The sequence below is a fragment of the Rattus norvegicus genome, chromosome 14, assembly GCF_036323735.1.
Source record: "Rattus norvegicus strain BN/NHsdMcwi chromosome 14, GRCr8, whole genome shotgun sequence".
NCBI classification, from domain to species: Eukaryota; Metazoa; Chordata; class Mammalia; order Rodentia; family Muridae; genus Rattus; species Rattus norvegicus.
This window is the reverse complement of record NC_086032.1, coordinates 76,078,708-76,092,065: the sequence shown is the minus strand read 5'-3', so window position 1 is coordinate 76,092,065 and position 13,358 is coordinate 76,078,708.

Here is a 13,358-nt window from a genome sequence, read left to right as displayed (position 1 = left end):
TAATGGCTTTGGGGTCACATGTGCTTGTGTTCACCTGGTGTCCTGATTAGCTTGTGATGCTGCTAAGCCTTTGAACTGTAAGTACAATGCTATTTTTTGAGAAACATTAGTTTATTTATAATTACCTGTCCATATTACTTGTTTCCTCATGACATTTACTTGACCATACTGCATTCAATGTTTAGTGTAGAGTTCTTACAAACAGGGAAGAGGTCAATCAGTAAGAAATGAAAAATGTATGGTGGAAAACTTCCATAAGCATATGCAATCTGAAACTGATATATTTAATTAGCATTTGTTATTTTTAAAGGACAGAGGCTGGAAACACAGAAAAATGCTGATATGACTCAAACCCATAGGTTTTTTTCAAACAAACCAACAGGAAATTGCGTAGCACAGTTTAAGGGCAAGGGTAGAAAGCACCAGATGGGAATAGTGTCTTTCCCCGCTTCTCAGGAACTCACCTGTGGTGTGAGGGTTCTGTACCCTTCCCATCTCTGGCTGTCTGGCTTCACTGAACCATCTACTGCATCAACATCTTCCCTGGGGTACCCCGTATCCATTCCTGGTTCACTGAGGGTCTTTACTCCTATTTAAGTACCTTATTCAGAGATCACTGGAGGACTTCTTCATTTTCCCCACCATCCAGATTATTCTATAAACAATTCTTCTTGCCAAAGTGTTTTAAAATATATTCCCTGTCCTTGCCAGGCTTCTCACTTACATCAGTGAAGTGAAAACTTCTAGTTCTTTGGAAAGTTAGTTATGTCAAATGATGTTTTGCTGGGGCACACAGGTGAAAGGGTGTCTTGCTAAAGCAAACACATGAAAGACTGTTTTCCTGAAGCAGATTCAGGTGAAAAGATGTTTTGATATTGCAGACACATGAACGGATGGTTGATGAAGGCATATAAATATGACCCCCTCCAACAGTGAGAGAGAAGCACTGAGCCTTGGTTTGGATTGTCCCACCTTGCTATTCTTCATGTTGGTTTGCCTTACGTAGCATTGTTGAGCTCAATTTGTGATAACACCGCCATTGAGAGAAGCTCTCCCAAGAACTGCTCTTGAGGTTCTGGTGGCAGCTTGCTGCTTCTGTGGCCTTGCCTCTCGCTGATTAGGGAGCCTGGTGGTTTCTTCACAATTGAACTACAGTTTCTGGTTCGTGCCTGATATCTGCTTGCTGAAAGGACTGTACTGTAGCTGCCAAATCACATTTGGTGTCTGCTATAGGAATGAACTGCTGGCAAAGAAGAGCGAGTTCACCCCAAAAGAACGATCACTGAAAGCCTCACTTCCCCCATATCCTAATAACTTTTTTTTCCCACCCCCTCTGCTGGGTGATGGGCTTGAGGAGAGGTTGAACCCTCGTTAAAAATAGGTTGCAAAAATTTTTTGCTTACGTTTCAGACTCTATCAGCTCTTCTTGCTACTTGAGTATAATGCCTTTAAGGTGGTTGATTATTTAGTTTTTAAAGCTATATATAATATATTAATTATTATTTAGACTGTACATATTGTGGGGATGGTGATAATTTGTTACATGAATGCAACATATAATGACTAAGTGAAGGGATTGCTATTTCAAGCATATGAAAATGTTTTTGATTAACTTACAGCATTGTACATACTTATGAGGTTCATTGTGACATTTCAGTGCGTATCTGTGATATGCACTGGTACAGTCAGGGTGAGTGATATATCCTTTCCTTATCATTCCTCTGTATAAAGTCTTTCCGTTCTTCCTAGTTTTTATGAACCATCCCATAGGTTATTGTCCACCTTGCTGTTCTGGCGAACACCGAAGCCCATTCCATCTCTCTGACCGTGTTTGGGACCAGCCATACAGCACATTTTTAGTCAAGTGTTTGAGTTGGCTCCCAGTTTCCTCTTTCCTAATTTCAAAGGTGCTTTTGAACAACCAACGATACATAGTCTATTCTCTAGAATTATGAATAAAACCACCACTGAAGTAGTTGTTTGCTAGTGTCCTAGGACTTTAAGATTTGAAGAAAGCAAGCAAGCAACCTACTAACCTGTCAATCCGCATTTCAAATGTGTTATGAGCTAGGGACACAGGTCATGAAGACGTCACATATACCTAACATGGCTGTAGGTCACACTTGTTATATGTACTGATTATTGTCATTTCTAAAGTTTGGTGGCATGTCTTCTGTTTTTATCCCACATAGTGTCTAAATATGAAGCACAGAGTTCTTGTCAGTGTATACTCATATGGACACAGAGCAGCCATATGTTCGTGCACTTTGCTAGTTTAGTTGGGAAGACTAGAGTTAAAAGCTGTTTATGTCACATCGCAAAAACTTGAAAAGAGCCAGAAGGCAGCATTTTCCTCAGACATCCTGGCCACACATTCTCAAGGTCTTCCTCCTGGGATGGTTCACTGCTCCTTGTACTTGAGCCTCCAGCCAACCATCTGCCCATTCCTCTCCTCTTACCCAGTGGTTTTCAGTTACATCATCTGTGTGTCAGTTTTAGTTAAGTCTCTAGGGCTCCTCTTTCAGCCTCAAATAGCTAGCAAGATAATGGGAAAAGAGACCTCTATAGGAAAAGAGTCATTCTCGGTAGGAATGTAAATTGTTCCAACCAATATAGAAAGTTGTAGGAATTTTGTTTAAAAACAAATAGAAACAAAAACCAAAACAAACAACAACAATAAAACCATAAAAATAAAACTTCCATATGACCCTGCTAGATCACCCCTGAGACTATACTTAAGTCATCACACCACAGAGATACTTGTACATCTTTGCTTACCAAAGCAGCTGAATTGTGGACTCAGCATAGGTATCTGTCAACAGACAAATGGATAAAGAAAAATGTATACAAAGGAGTTTTCTTCAGACATAAAAGTGAAATTATATCAGGTGTTGGTAAATGTTTGCAATTGGTGAACATTTTATATTATAGAAAATAGGCCAGACTTATAAAGACAAATATCAGAAGTTTTCTTCCATTTGTAGATTCTAGACAATGCATAGATAAATAAAATTATATGTATATAATATATATATGTATATATATACATATATATGTATATATATATATATATATAATGACAGCAGCAGACATGGCACAGTCTAGAGGAAGGTGGTCGAGAAGGAGACAGGAGGAGAGAGAGCACTGGGAGGTGAGCATGGTCAAAGTGTATGATACACTTGAAGGATTCTCATTATGAAGTCTATATGTGCAAGGAATATAAAACAATACAAATTTTAAAATGCTTATCAGTTCCTCCCAGTGAAATCATCTTCTTCCTAAAAGACAGTATACTTTTTCTGTTAGAAACATATCTTTCTCCCTTAAAGGAATCAGGGTTCCTCACACAAGTTACATTTTTCTGATAACGTTAAGTTTGATATTATCAGTACCATTGTTTATTGAGACAGTCTGATGAGTTTGCAGTAGGAAATGTAAGAATTCTTCCTTCATTAAATATAGAACCCACATATTGAATAAGTGACACCTACCATTAATGAATAATTATAGAAGTCATTTAAGAAAGGAATTAAAAACCTATGATGTCACTTCACATTTGAGTTCTAACCTAGAGTAGGCTCTGAGAGAATTCCCATTAGGAAGGGCGGAAGATGGGGCAGCTCCACGTGAACAAGGGTCTCTACAGAGAGAAACATAATCACCAACTCTGGTGTGTTGAATTTACCAGTTTCCATGATAGAAATATTCCCAGTGTGGCTGGCTTCAAAGTATCAATATGAAGTCAGGAAGACCAGCGCAACCAGCACCATCATGCTGCAATTCTACACTAGAGAAATGACCCAAGGGACACAAACAGTGACTCAATTTAGTGAAAATAATCACAAACAGTGAATTTTGACTGTCACCTTTGTTTTTTGGTATAACTTGTCTATGAGTTTATGTGTTTTATTTTTAACAACAGCACCCCTTAGCAACCAAGTGTAAAATTCCTAAATAATAAGAGCCCATCAAGGTGTACCCAGCATAGCAATGAAAACAGAATGGTTATGATGGAGTCTCTGTGTTACACAGAGCACGCACAAAGGCCTGTGGTAAGGAAAGGCTTGGTTTGTGGATAGAAGATTAATGATCTGACTCACTGTGGTGAGGAGGATTTTCCTCCTGGTGACTGAGTGGTTTTTATTGAGTGGAAATACTATGACGAAGGTTGTGATCTGAATGGGACAAATGCCTCAACAGTTTGTCCCACTCTGAATTCCACTAACAGTCAGAGGGAGACTTGTTTTAGGAGGCAGATGAAGAGGTGAGAAGTGATGAATTAACAACTTAGAACCTAGAAATGGCGTCTTGCACATTTATAAATACATCTGTAAATAGACCAGACATCTGAGGACCAAAGCAGTCTTATCTTCAAAATAAGAGTCTCAGGAAGCAGAGGGAAGCAGGTGTTTTTCCTCTCCCTCCCTTTTTCATGGGTTCCTATTTTTGCAACATCACTTCCCCTAAGTGTCAGACAATTATATCTGCTAATATATATTTTTGACAGTATCATTCTGGGAAGGAAAATGGCAATTATTTATGCCTCTCCCTTTTGGTGGAAGAGGATGGGACAATAAATCCTACAGCATTGCACTCTGGGAAAGTCCCCTTCCAAGAGATTTCAGAGATCACCACCCAAGATTAGGAAGAGCAGTACATACCTACAGCTGAGAGAGAAATAACCTATCAGCTATCTCTACTTCAGTTATGGCTGTGGTTATGACAGTGAATTCCTTAAACTCATCCTTCTAGGTTTTAGACACACAACTGCCTATTTCTGCAACATCACTTCTTCCAAGTGTCAGACAATTATATCTCCTAACCCTTTTTTTGCCAGTATCATTCTGGGAAAGAAAATGACTACCATTCATGCCACTCCCTTTCAGTGGGAGAGGATGGAACAATAAATCCTGTAGCACTGCACTGGAACCATATCTGCTAACATCTGCTTTTATCCTCTCTGTGACAGTAGGCCTGCTCCCAGACAGTGCTGTCTACCCTTGGGGCCAAGTGCCACAGCTCCCGTCATGGCCAGCAAGCCCTTCAGATGCTACCACCCTGGACATCTTTGGCAGAAGCCCACTTTCTCTTCTTTATTCTCCATTCAGACCCTGTCCCTATCATCCTGGCTTGAGTTGGCCTTACACCAGACACATCCTTTGAGACAGTCAAATTCCTCTTTCATGCCGTGTTAACTGTATTGTACTTGGTAAGGTAGTAATGCTCTCTGGGCCTCTCTTTGTTCCCTTATGTTCCTGGATAATATGAGGATTAGATTCTTCTCCCCTCCACCCTCAGCCCCCAAGTTAAGCAAGTAAATGGTTCACAGTGTCTGGTACAAGCAATTAATGGCAGCCCGACACTTTCTAAGATTACTGCTTATGTTGGCTGCATGGCCCAACATGAACATATGTACTTATGAAAGCTCAGGAATTTGTTCACACACTCTGCCAACCACAATGACCAATCTCCCTTGCTGGCCATAGTTGATAGGAGCTATTCACCCTGTGCATCTGTGACATTGAAGGATGTTTCTATCACTTATAATTACTATGCTAGCTATCTGGAGAGGCTATGCCGAGATGTCCCTCTCCACAGACAATGGCTATTCCTGCACGTCCACCACGCTCATGTGTCTTTCTCCTAAGGTGTTGTGTCTAGAGGCATATTGCTAATATTTATTCTTTTAAGTGTATTTTTCAAAGTTATCCAGTGACTCACCACATCTTTAGACAATAGGCCTATTCTCTACTGTTCACGCATGCTCACAGAGACAGAAGACACGTTTCCTATGTGCATGCATTCCGGCAGATATTGCAATCATTATTTTCATTTCTTGCCACAAGCAGCCTCATGAAAACCTGCCCTTGACTTGGTTCTGTAATTAAGGTAAACAAAAGCCACAGAGATTATCGACCTGGTCTCCAGTTCCCAGATTTGCAAATCCTCTATTTGATTTGCCTGACATGAACACCCCATGAACTCTGTGGCATCTTCTACTTTAAATCTGTGGGCAAATGCACATCTTCATCATCCTGATGGCACTACCACCATCACTGCTTGGAACGTGATGGCAGCACTGGTATGAACGTATGTTCAAGACAGAGAATTTTGATATCACCCAACCCAAGCTTTTTCTCTTTTTCAAGAATCCGGGTCCCTTCCAAATGGTTCTAGTCTATTGACAGCTTAAAATTTTCCTACTTATTGAGATTAGAACAAGAAGTTTAATTGACTTACCATCAAAGGCACTGCAGTTTAGTAAGCAATCAGTTAATGGCCACAGCTGCTTTCACCAGGGGTCTTCTGTGTTATGGTCCAAATCTCAGCTGATGTGAAAGGACCAGCAGATTCTCCTGTCAGAATGCCTGGTGTCTGAATTGTGCTTTTGGTCAAATAATCATCCCTTTGAGGCTCCCCTGTGTGGGCCCAGGACTCTTCAGAATCTTGACTATTTCCTGAGCAGAGACGTCAAGGGAGAAACCATTTGCCTGGTGGAACCTCTGGCTTGCCACTCGGGATATGAAGTTTCCATCAGAAGTTTGTGCTATGGTGGTTCAAGGACAAAGCAAGAAGGCAGAATCCAGGTAGAGCCATCAGCCCCACCCACAGCTGTGTTTACATCAAACAGGTATGCATTCCAATTGTCCCTGAGCTCAGAAATGTAAGGCTACCTCTTCTTAGGATCTTTCTGGAACAAAGACAGCTACTATACCATTTGTTTTCTTTTTTCTGTGCTTTCTGTGTACAGTCTATGTGCTGGTCTTTTGTTGCACACATTGCGAACAATCTTCTCCCAGGATATGGCTTCTCTTCTCACTGTTCTCATGGAGTCTTTTGATGAAAAGAACTTCACATCCCATTCTGTATTGATTGGTGAGGGTTGCCTGGAGCGTCACTTTACAAAGGGATCTGAGAATGAGCTGGCTCAGTAGGAACGAGCACCATGATCTATTGGAGACTTCTGACAATGATGAGAGCCCCTAGGTCCACCAATTCACAGTGCTGGAATAAGCTATCTAACTAGACAGTGATTTCAGACTACATTTCTACCCATGTTCTTGTTGGATAGAACCCTGGGGATGAGCTAATGACACGGTAGAAGTTCCTGAAAGAGCAGAGGTAATGCAGACTATTAGGATGTAAGGGATACACATCATCCTTCAAGGAGAAGGTAAAAGTTTACCTTTCTAGTAAAACATTACTCTCAAGATTGATGAATGAATGGCTTTGCCAAGTAGAAAAAGTTGTATCAAGTTTCAGTTATACAAAGTCTGAATAGCCGAGAGTTCTGTCTGCAGACAACAGCCCAGGATTGGGAACTTGAAGGTTTGAGGGCATCTTTCGTGTCATGTAGTCTCATTTAAAAACGTAAAAAAGAATAAAAGGCACAAAGTAATATTTAGAGACGACGGCTGTCCATTACCTAGAGAGTGTAGTAATGGTCTATAAAGTCATCTACTTGTTTATACAAACAAACAGATTATATATGAATTATAGGTCAGAAACTCTATTTGAAATATAAGAACAGCTCAAGAAATGTCAGCAAACAATGGTGGGACATCCTGGCATGTCCTCGAGAGTTCCAGTAGCTTGGTAGGCCTTCTGACCAAATATAGCAGACTGTGTTAAGAAAGGAGTTTAGAGAAATAGGTGACTGGGTATTTAAAAGATCAAGGCAAGGGGGTATGCTGGTTGGTCTCATCAACCTGACAGGATTTAGAATCACACTGTGATTTAGGAGACACACTGTGCATATCTGTCAGGGTGTTGACAGAGAGAATTAACTGGAATGAAAACTCTGAATACAGATTTCACCAACAAGGAGCCCAAACACAGAACTCTGAGAGAAATCAGCCCCTGTGCATCTTCCTGTTTGTTTCTTTGAGAGAGTGTAGCTGACGCTTCTACACCCAGCTGGCATCAGACGTTAGCTCTTTATTTTATTTTATTTTATTTTTTGACCATCTTATGTGGACTCAACACATGCAGTCCTCCCTGCTGTTCCCTTTTCCTCATAGGAAGGATATTTGAAAGTAAGCCAGGATGGAGGAGTCTAGCACACCAGCACCTCACAGTAGTCAGACTATTAGGCTATCTGCAAGTCAATACACTTCTGCTCAATCCAGTGTCTTCCCTGGGCCCCCAGACTATGGTTCAGGTTTTAGCAGAAATAGGTATCATTCAACTGGACATCTTTGACCAACCGTCAGGATTCTGTGAGGACTCCAGTGCTTGTCTGTGGAACAGAATAATTTCTACGTCATACAGTAGATATGAAGCTTCATGCATAGGGCTGGTGAAACAAACACACTGTACTATACCCCCAACAGCTTCCATAAGTGTTCAACAAACAGAGTGGTTGCCATGATGACAGAGATGGTGATTTCGATGTATGCTGGCCTCTGGGTCCCTAGGGGTCATACCTTAGTGACCTCACTATCCCTACTTGCTTCAGAGAGATAAGAATGATCATGTGGTCTGTGTGGTAGCAAGGCACGGGAAATGCAAGAGTGTGGGGCCAAGCAAGATAAAACATTGGAGAAAGAACCAAAAACCAATTAAATAAATTCTAATTTTAAACTTTCAATGGCTCTTTGTGGCTTCAGGAGAAAGGCAATTATATGATTATAATGTGAAGACAGTATGCAAATGAACTCATCTTGCTCAAACTCTCTCTCATGCTGACATAAAGTTGGGAGGAGGACCTGTTGGGATGTGCAGGAAGCTGAAACTGGGGAAATGGGAGGTATAAATGATCATTTTTTATTGTATACAGTATGAGAATCTCAAGTATAAAGAAAAAATAAAAACAAAACTAATCATTTTCATGTCATGAGACTGCCTGTATTTTGGGTATGGCAAATTGAAAACCTCTGAAAATGACCTTCTCCCATGCTGTGTTTGTTTTTCTCTCCATTTCTTTACAGTTCTGAAGCAGTTCACAAACCAAGTTTTTATGAAGTGTGTTTTTGTGAAGTGTGTGTGTGTGTGTGTGTGTGTGTGTGTGTGCGCGCGTGTACATGTGTGTGTTGTGTGTTGTTAATTACTGGTTTTGCCAACTAGACAAAGAAACTCCTATAGGCTGCCTGTTTTGGAACCCCTTCACTTTCTCATACCAGATGGGCAGGGAGAATCTGTTTATGAAACAAGAGTTGACTATAATGAAGCCTCTCAGATACAGGATCTGTAAATAGTTCTCAAAGGGCAGACATGAAAATGTAGTTATTCAGAACTGGAGTAAACAGAAACAATGCAAGCTTGTGAGTAGCAAGGAGATATCTATGGTGTGTCATCAATAGTATTGGTTGGTGGATAAGAGAGCCTCCAACCATGGTGTTAAGACAGAAGGCTAGGATATACAGCAAACCAGTTGCTAACATTAAACTAAATGGAGAGAAACTTGAAACAATCCCACTAAAATCAGGGACTAGACAAGGCTGCCCACTCTCTCCTACTTATTCAATATAGTTCTTGAAGTTCTAGCCAGAGCAATCTGACAACAAAAGGAGGTCAAGGGGATACAGATCGGAAAAGAAGAAGTCAAAATATCACTGTTTGCAGATGCTATGCTAGTATATTTAAGTGATCCCAAAAGTGCCACCAGAGAACTACTAAAGCTGATAAACAACTTCAGCAAAGTGGCTGGGTATAAAATTAACTCAAATAAATCAGTAGCCTTCCTCTACACAAAAGAGAAATAAACCGAGAAAGAAATTAGGGAAACGACACCCTTCATAATAGACCCAAATAATATAAAGTACCTCGGTGTGACTTTAACCAAGCAAGTAAAAGATTTGTACAATAAGAACTTCAAGCCTCTGAAAAAAGAAACTGAAGAAGACCTCAGAAGATGGAAAGATCTCCCATGCTCATGGATTGGCAGGATTAATATAGTAAAAATGGCCATTTTACCAAAAGCGATCTACAGATTCAATGCAATCCCCATCAAAATACCAATCCAATTCTTCAAAGAGTTAGACAGAACAATTTGCAAATTCATCTGGAATAACAAAAAACCCAGGATAGCTAAAACTATCCTCAACAATAAAAGGACTTCAGGGGGAATCACTATCCCTGAACTCAAGCAGTATTACAGAGCAATAGTGATAAAAACTGCATGGTATTGGTACAGAGACAGACAGATAGACCAATGGAACAGAATTGAAGACCCAGAAATGAACCCACACACCTATGGTCACTTGATTTTTGACAAAGGAGCCAAAACCATCAAATGGAAAAAAGATAGCATTTTCAGCAAATGGTGCTGGTTCAACTGGAGGTCAAAATGTAGAAGTATGCAGATCGATCCATGCTTATCACCCTATACAAAGCTTAAGTCCAAGTGGATCAAGGACCTCCACATCAAACCAGATACACTCAAACTAATAGAAGAAAAACTAGGGAAGCATCTGGAACACATGGGCCCTGGAAAAAATTTTCTGAACAAGACACCAATGGCTTATGCTCTAAGATCAAGAATCAACAAATGGGATCTCATAAAACTGCAAAGCTTCTGTAAGGCAAAGGACACTGTGGTTAGGACACAACGGCAACCAACAGATTGGGAAAAGATCTTTACCAATCCTACAACAGATAGAGGCCTTATATCCAAAATATACAAAGAACTCAAGAAGTTAGACCGCAGGGAGACAAATAACCCTATTAAAAAATGGGGTTCAGAGCTAAACAAAGAATTCACAGCTGAGGAATGCCGAATGGCTGAGAAACACCTAAAGAAATGTTCAACATCTTTAGTCATAAGGGAAATGCAAATCAAAACAACCCTGAGATTTCACCTCACACCAGTGAGAATGGCTAAGATCAAAAACTCAGGTGACAGCAGATGCTGGCGAGGATGCGGAGAAAGAGGAACACTCCTCCATTGTTGGTGGGATTGCAGACTGGTACAACCATTCTGGAAATCAGTCTGGAGGTTCCTCAGAAAATTGGACATTGAACTGCCTGAGGATCCAGCTATACCTCTCTTGGGCATATACCCAAAAGATGCCCCAACATATACAAAAGGCACGTGCTCCACTATGTTCATCGCAGCCTTATTTATAATAGCCAGAAGCTGGAAAGAACCCAGATGCCCTTCAACAGAGGAATGGATACAGAAAATATGGTACATCTACACAATGGAATATTACTCAGCTATCAAAAACAACGGCTTTATGAAATTCGTAGGCAAATGGAGGGAACTGGAAAATATCATCCTGAGTGAGCTAACCCAAACACAGAAAGACATACATGGTATGCACTCACTGATAAGTGGCTATTAGCCCAAATGCTTGAATTACCCTAGATGCCTAGAACAAATGAAACTCGAGACGGATGATCAAAATGTGAATGCTTCAATCCTTCTCTAAAAGGGGAACAAGAATACCCTTGGCAGGGAAGAGAGAGGCAAAGATTAAAACAGAGACTGAAGGAATTCCCATTCAGAGCCTGCCCCACATGTGGCCCCTACATATACAGCCACCCAATTAGACAAGATGGATGAAGCAAAGAAGTGCAGACCGACAGGAGCCGGATGTAGATCTCTCCTGAGAGACACAGCCAGAATACAGCAAATACAGAGGCGAATGCCAGCAGCAAACCACTAAACTGAGAATAGGACCCCCGTTGAAGGAATCAGAGAAAGAACTGGAAGAGCTTGAAGGGGCTCGAGACCCCATATATAAAACAATACCAAGCAACCAGAGCGTCCAGGGACTAAGCCACTACCTAAAGACTATGCATGGACTGATCCTGGACTCTGACCTCATATGTAGCAATGAATATCCTAGTAAGAGCACCAGTGGAAGGGGAAGCCCTGGGTCCTGCTAAGACTGAACCCCCAGTGAACTAGACTGTTGGGGGGAGGGCGGCAATGGGGGGATGTTTGGGAGGGGAACACCCATAAGGAAGGGGAGGGGGAGGGGGATGTTTACCCGGAAACCAAAGAATTATTATTATGTATTAAATAAATTAAAAAAAAATTAAAAAAAAGAACTCACAAAAAAAATAAATGACAAAAACAGTAAAAAAAAATAAATAAAAATGGGGTTCAGAGCTAAACAAAGAATTCACAGCTGAGGAATGCCGAATGGCTGAGAAACACTTAAAGAAATGTTCAACATCTTTAGTCATAAGGGAAATGCAAATCAAAACAACTCTGAGATTTCACCTCACACCAGTGAGAATGGCTAAGACCAAAAACTCAGGTGACAGCAGATGCTGGCGAGGATGCGGAGAAAGAGGAACACTCCTCCATTTTTGGTGGATTTGCAGACTGGTACAACCATTCTGGAAATCAGTCTGGAGGTTCCTCAGAAAATTGGACATTGAACTGCCTGAGGATCCAGCTATACCTCTCTTGGGCATATACCCTCAAGATGCCCCAACATATAAAAAAGACACGTGCTCCACTATGTTCATCGCAGCCTTATTTATAATAGCCAGAAGCTGGAAAGAACCCAGATGCCCTTCAACAGAGGAATGGATACAGAAAATGTGGTACATCTACACAATGGAATATTACTCAGCTATCAAAAACAACGACTTTATGAAATTCGTAGGCAAATGGAGGGAACTGGAAAATATCATCCTGAGTGAGCTAACCCAATCACAGAAAAACACACATGGTATGCACTCATTGATAAGTGGCTATTAGCCCAAATGCTTGAATTACCCTAGATGCCTAGAACAAATGAAACTCAAGACAGATGATCAAAATGTGAATGCTTCACTCCTTCTTTAAAAGGGGAACAAGAATACCCTTGGCAGGGAATAGAGAGGCAAAGATTAAAACAGACACAGAAGGAACACCCATTCAGAGCCTGCCCCACCTGTGGCCCATACATATACAGCCATCCAATTAGACAAGATGGATGAAGCAAAGAAGTGCAGGCCGACAGGAGCTGGATGTAGATCGCTCCTGAGAGACACAGCCAGAATACAGCAAATACAGAGGCGAATGCCAGCAGCAAACCACTGAATTGAGAATAGGTCCCCTATTGAAGGAATCAGAGAAAGAACTGGAAGAGCTTGAAGGGGCTCGAGACCCATTATGAACAACAATGCCAAGCAACCAGAGCTTCCAGGGACTAAGCCACTACCTAAAGACTATGCATGGACTGACCCTGGACTCTGACCTCATAGGTAGCAATGAATATCCTAGTAAGAGCACCAGTGGAAGGGGAAGCCCTGGGTCCTGCTAAGACTGAACCCCCAGTGAACTAGATTGTTGGGGGGAGGGCGGCAATGTGGGGAGGATGGGGAGGGGAACACCCATAAGGAAGGGGAGGAGGCAGGGGGATGTTTGCCCGGAAACCGGGAAAGGGAATAACACTCGAAATGTATACAAGAAATAC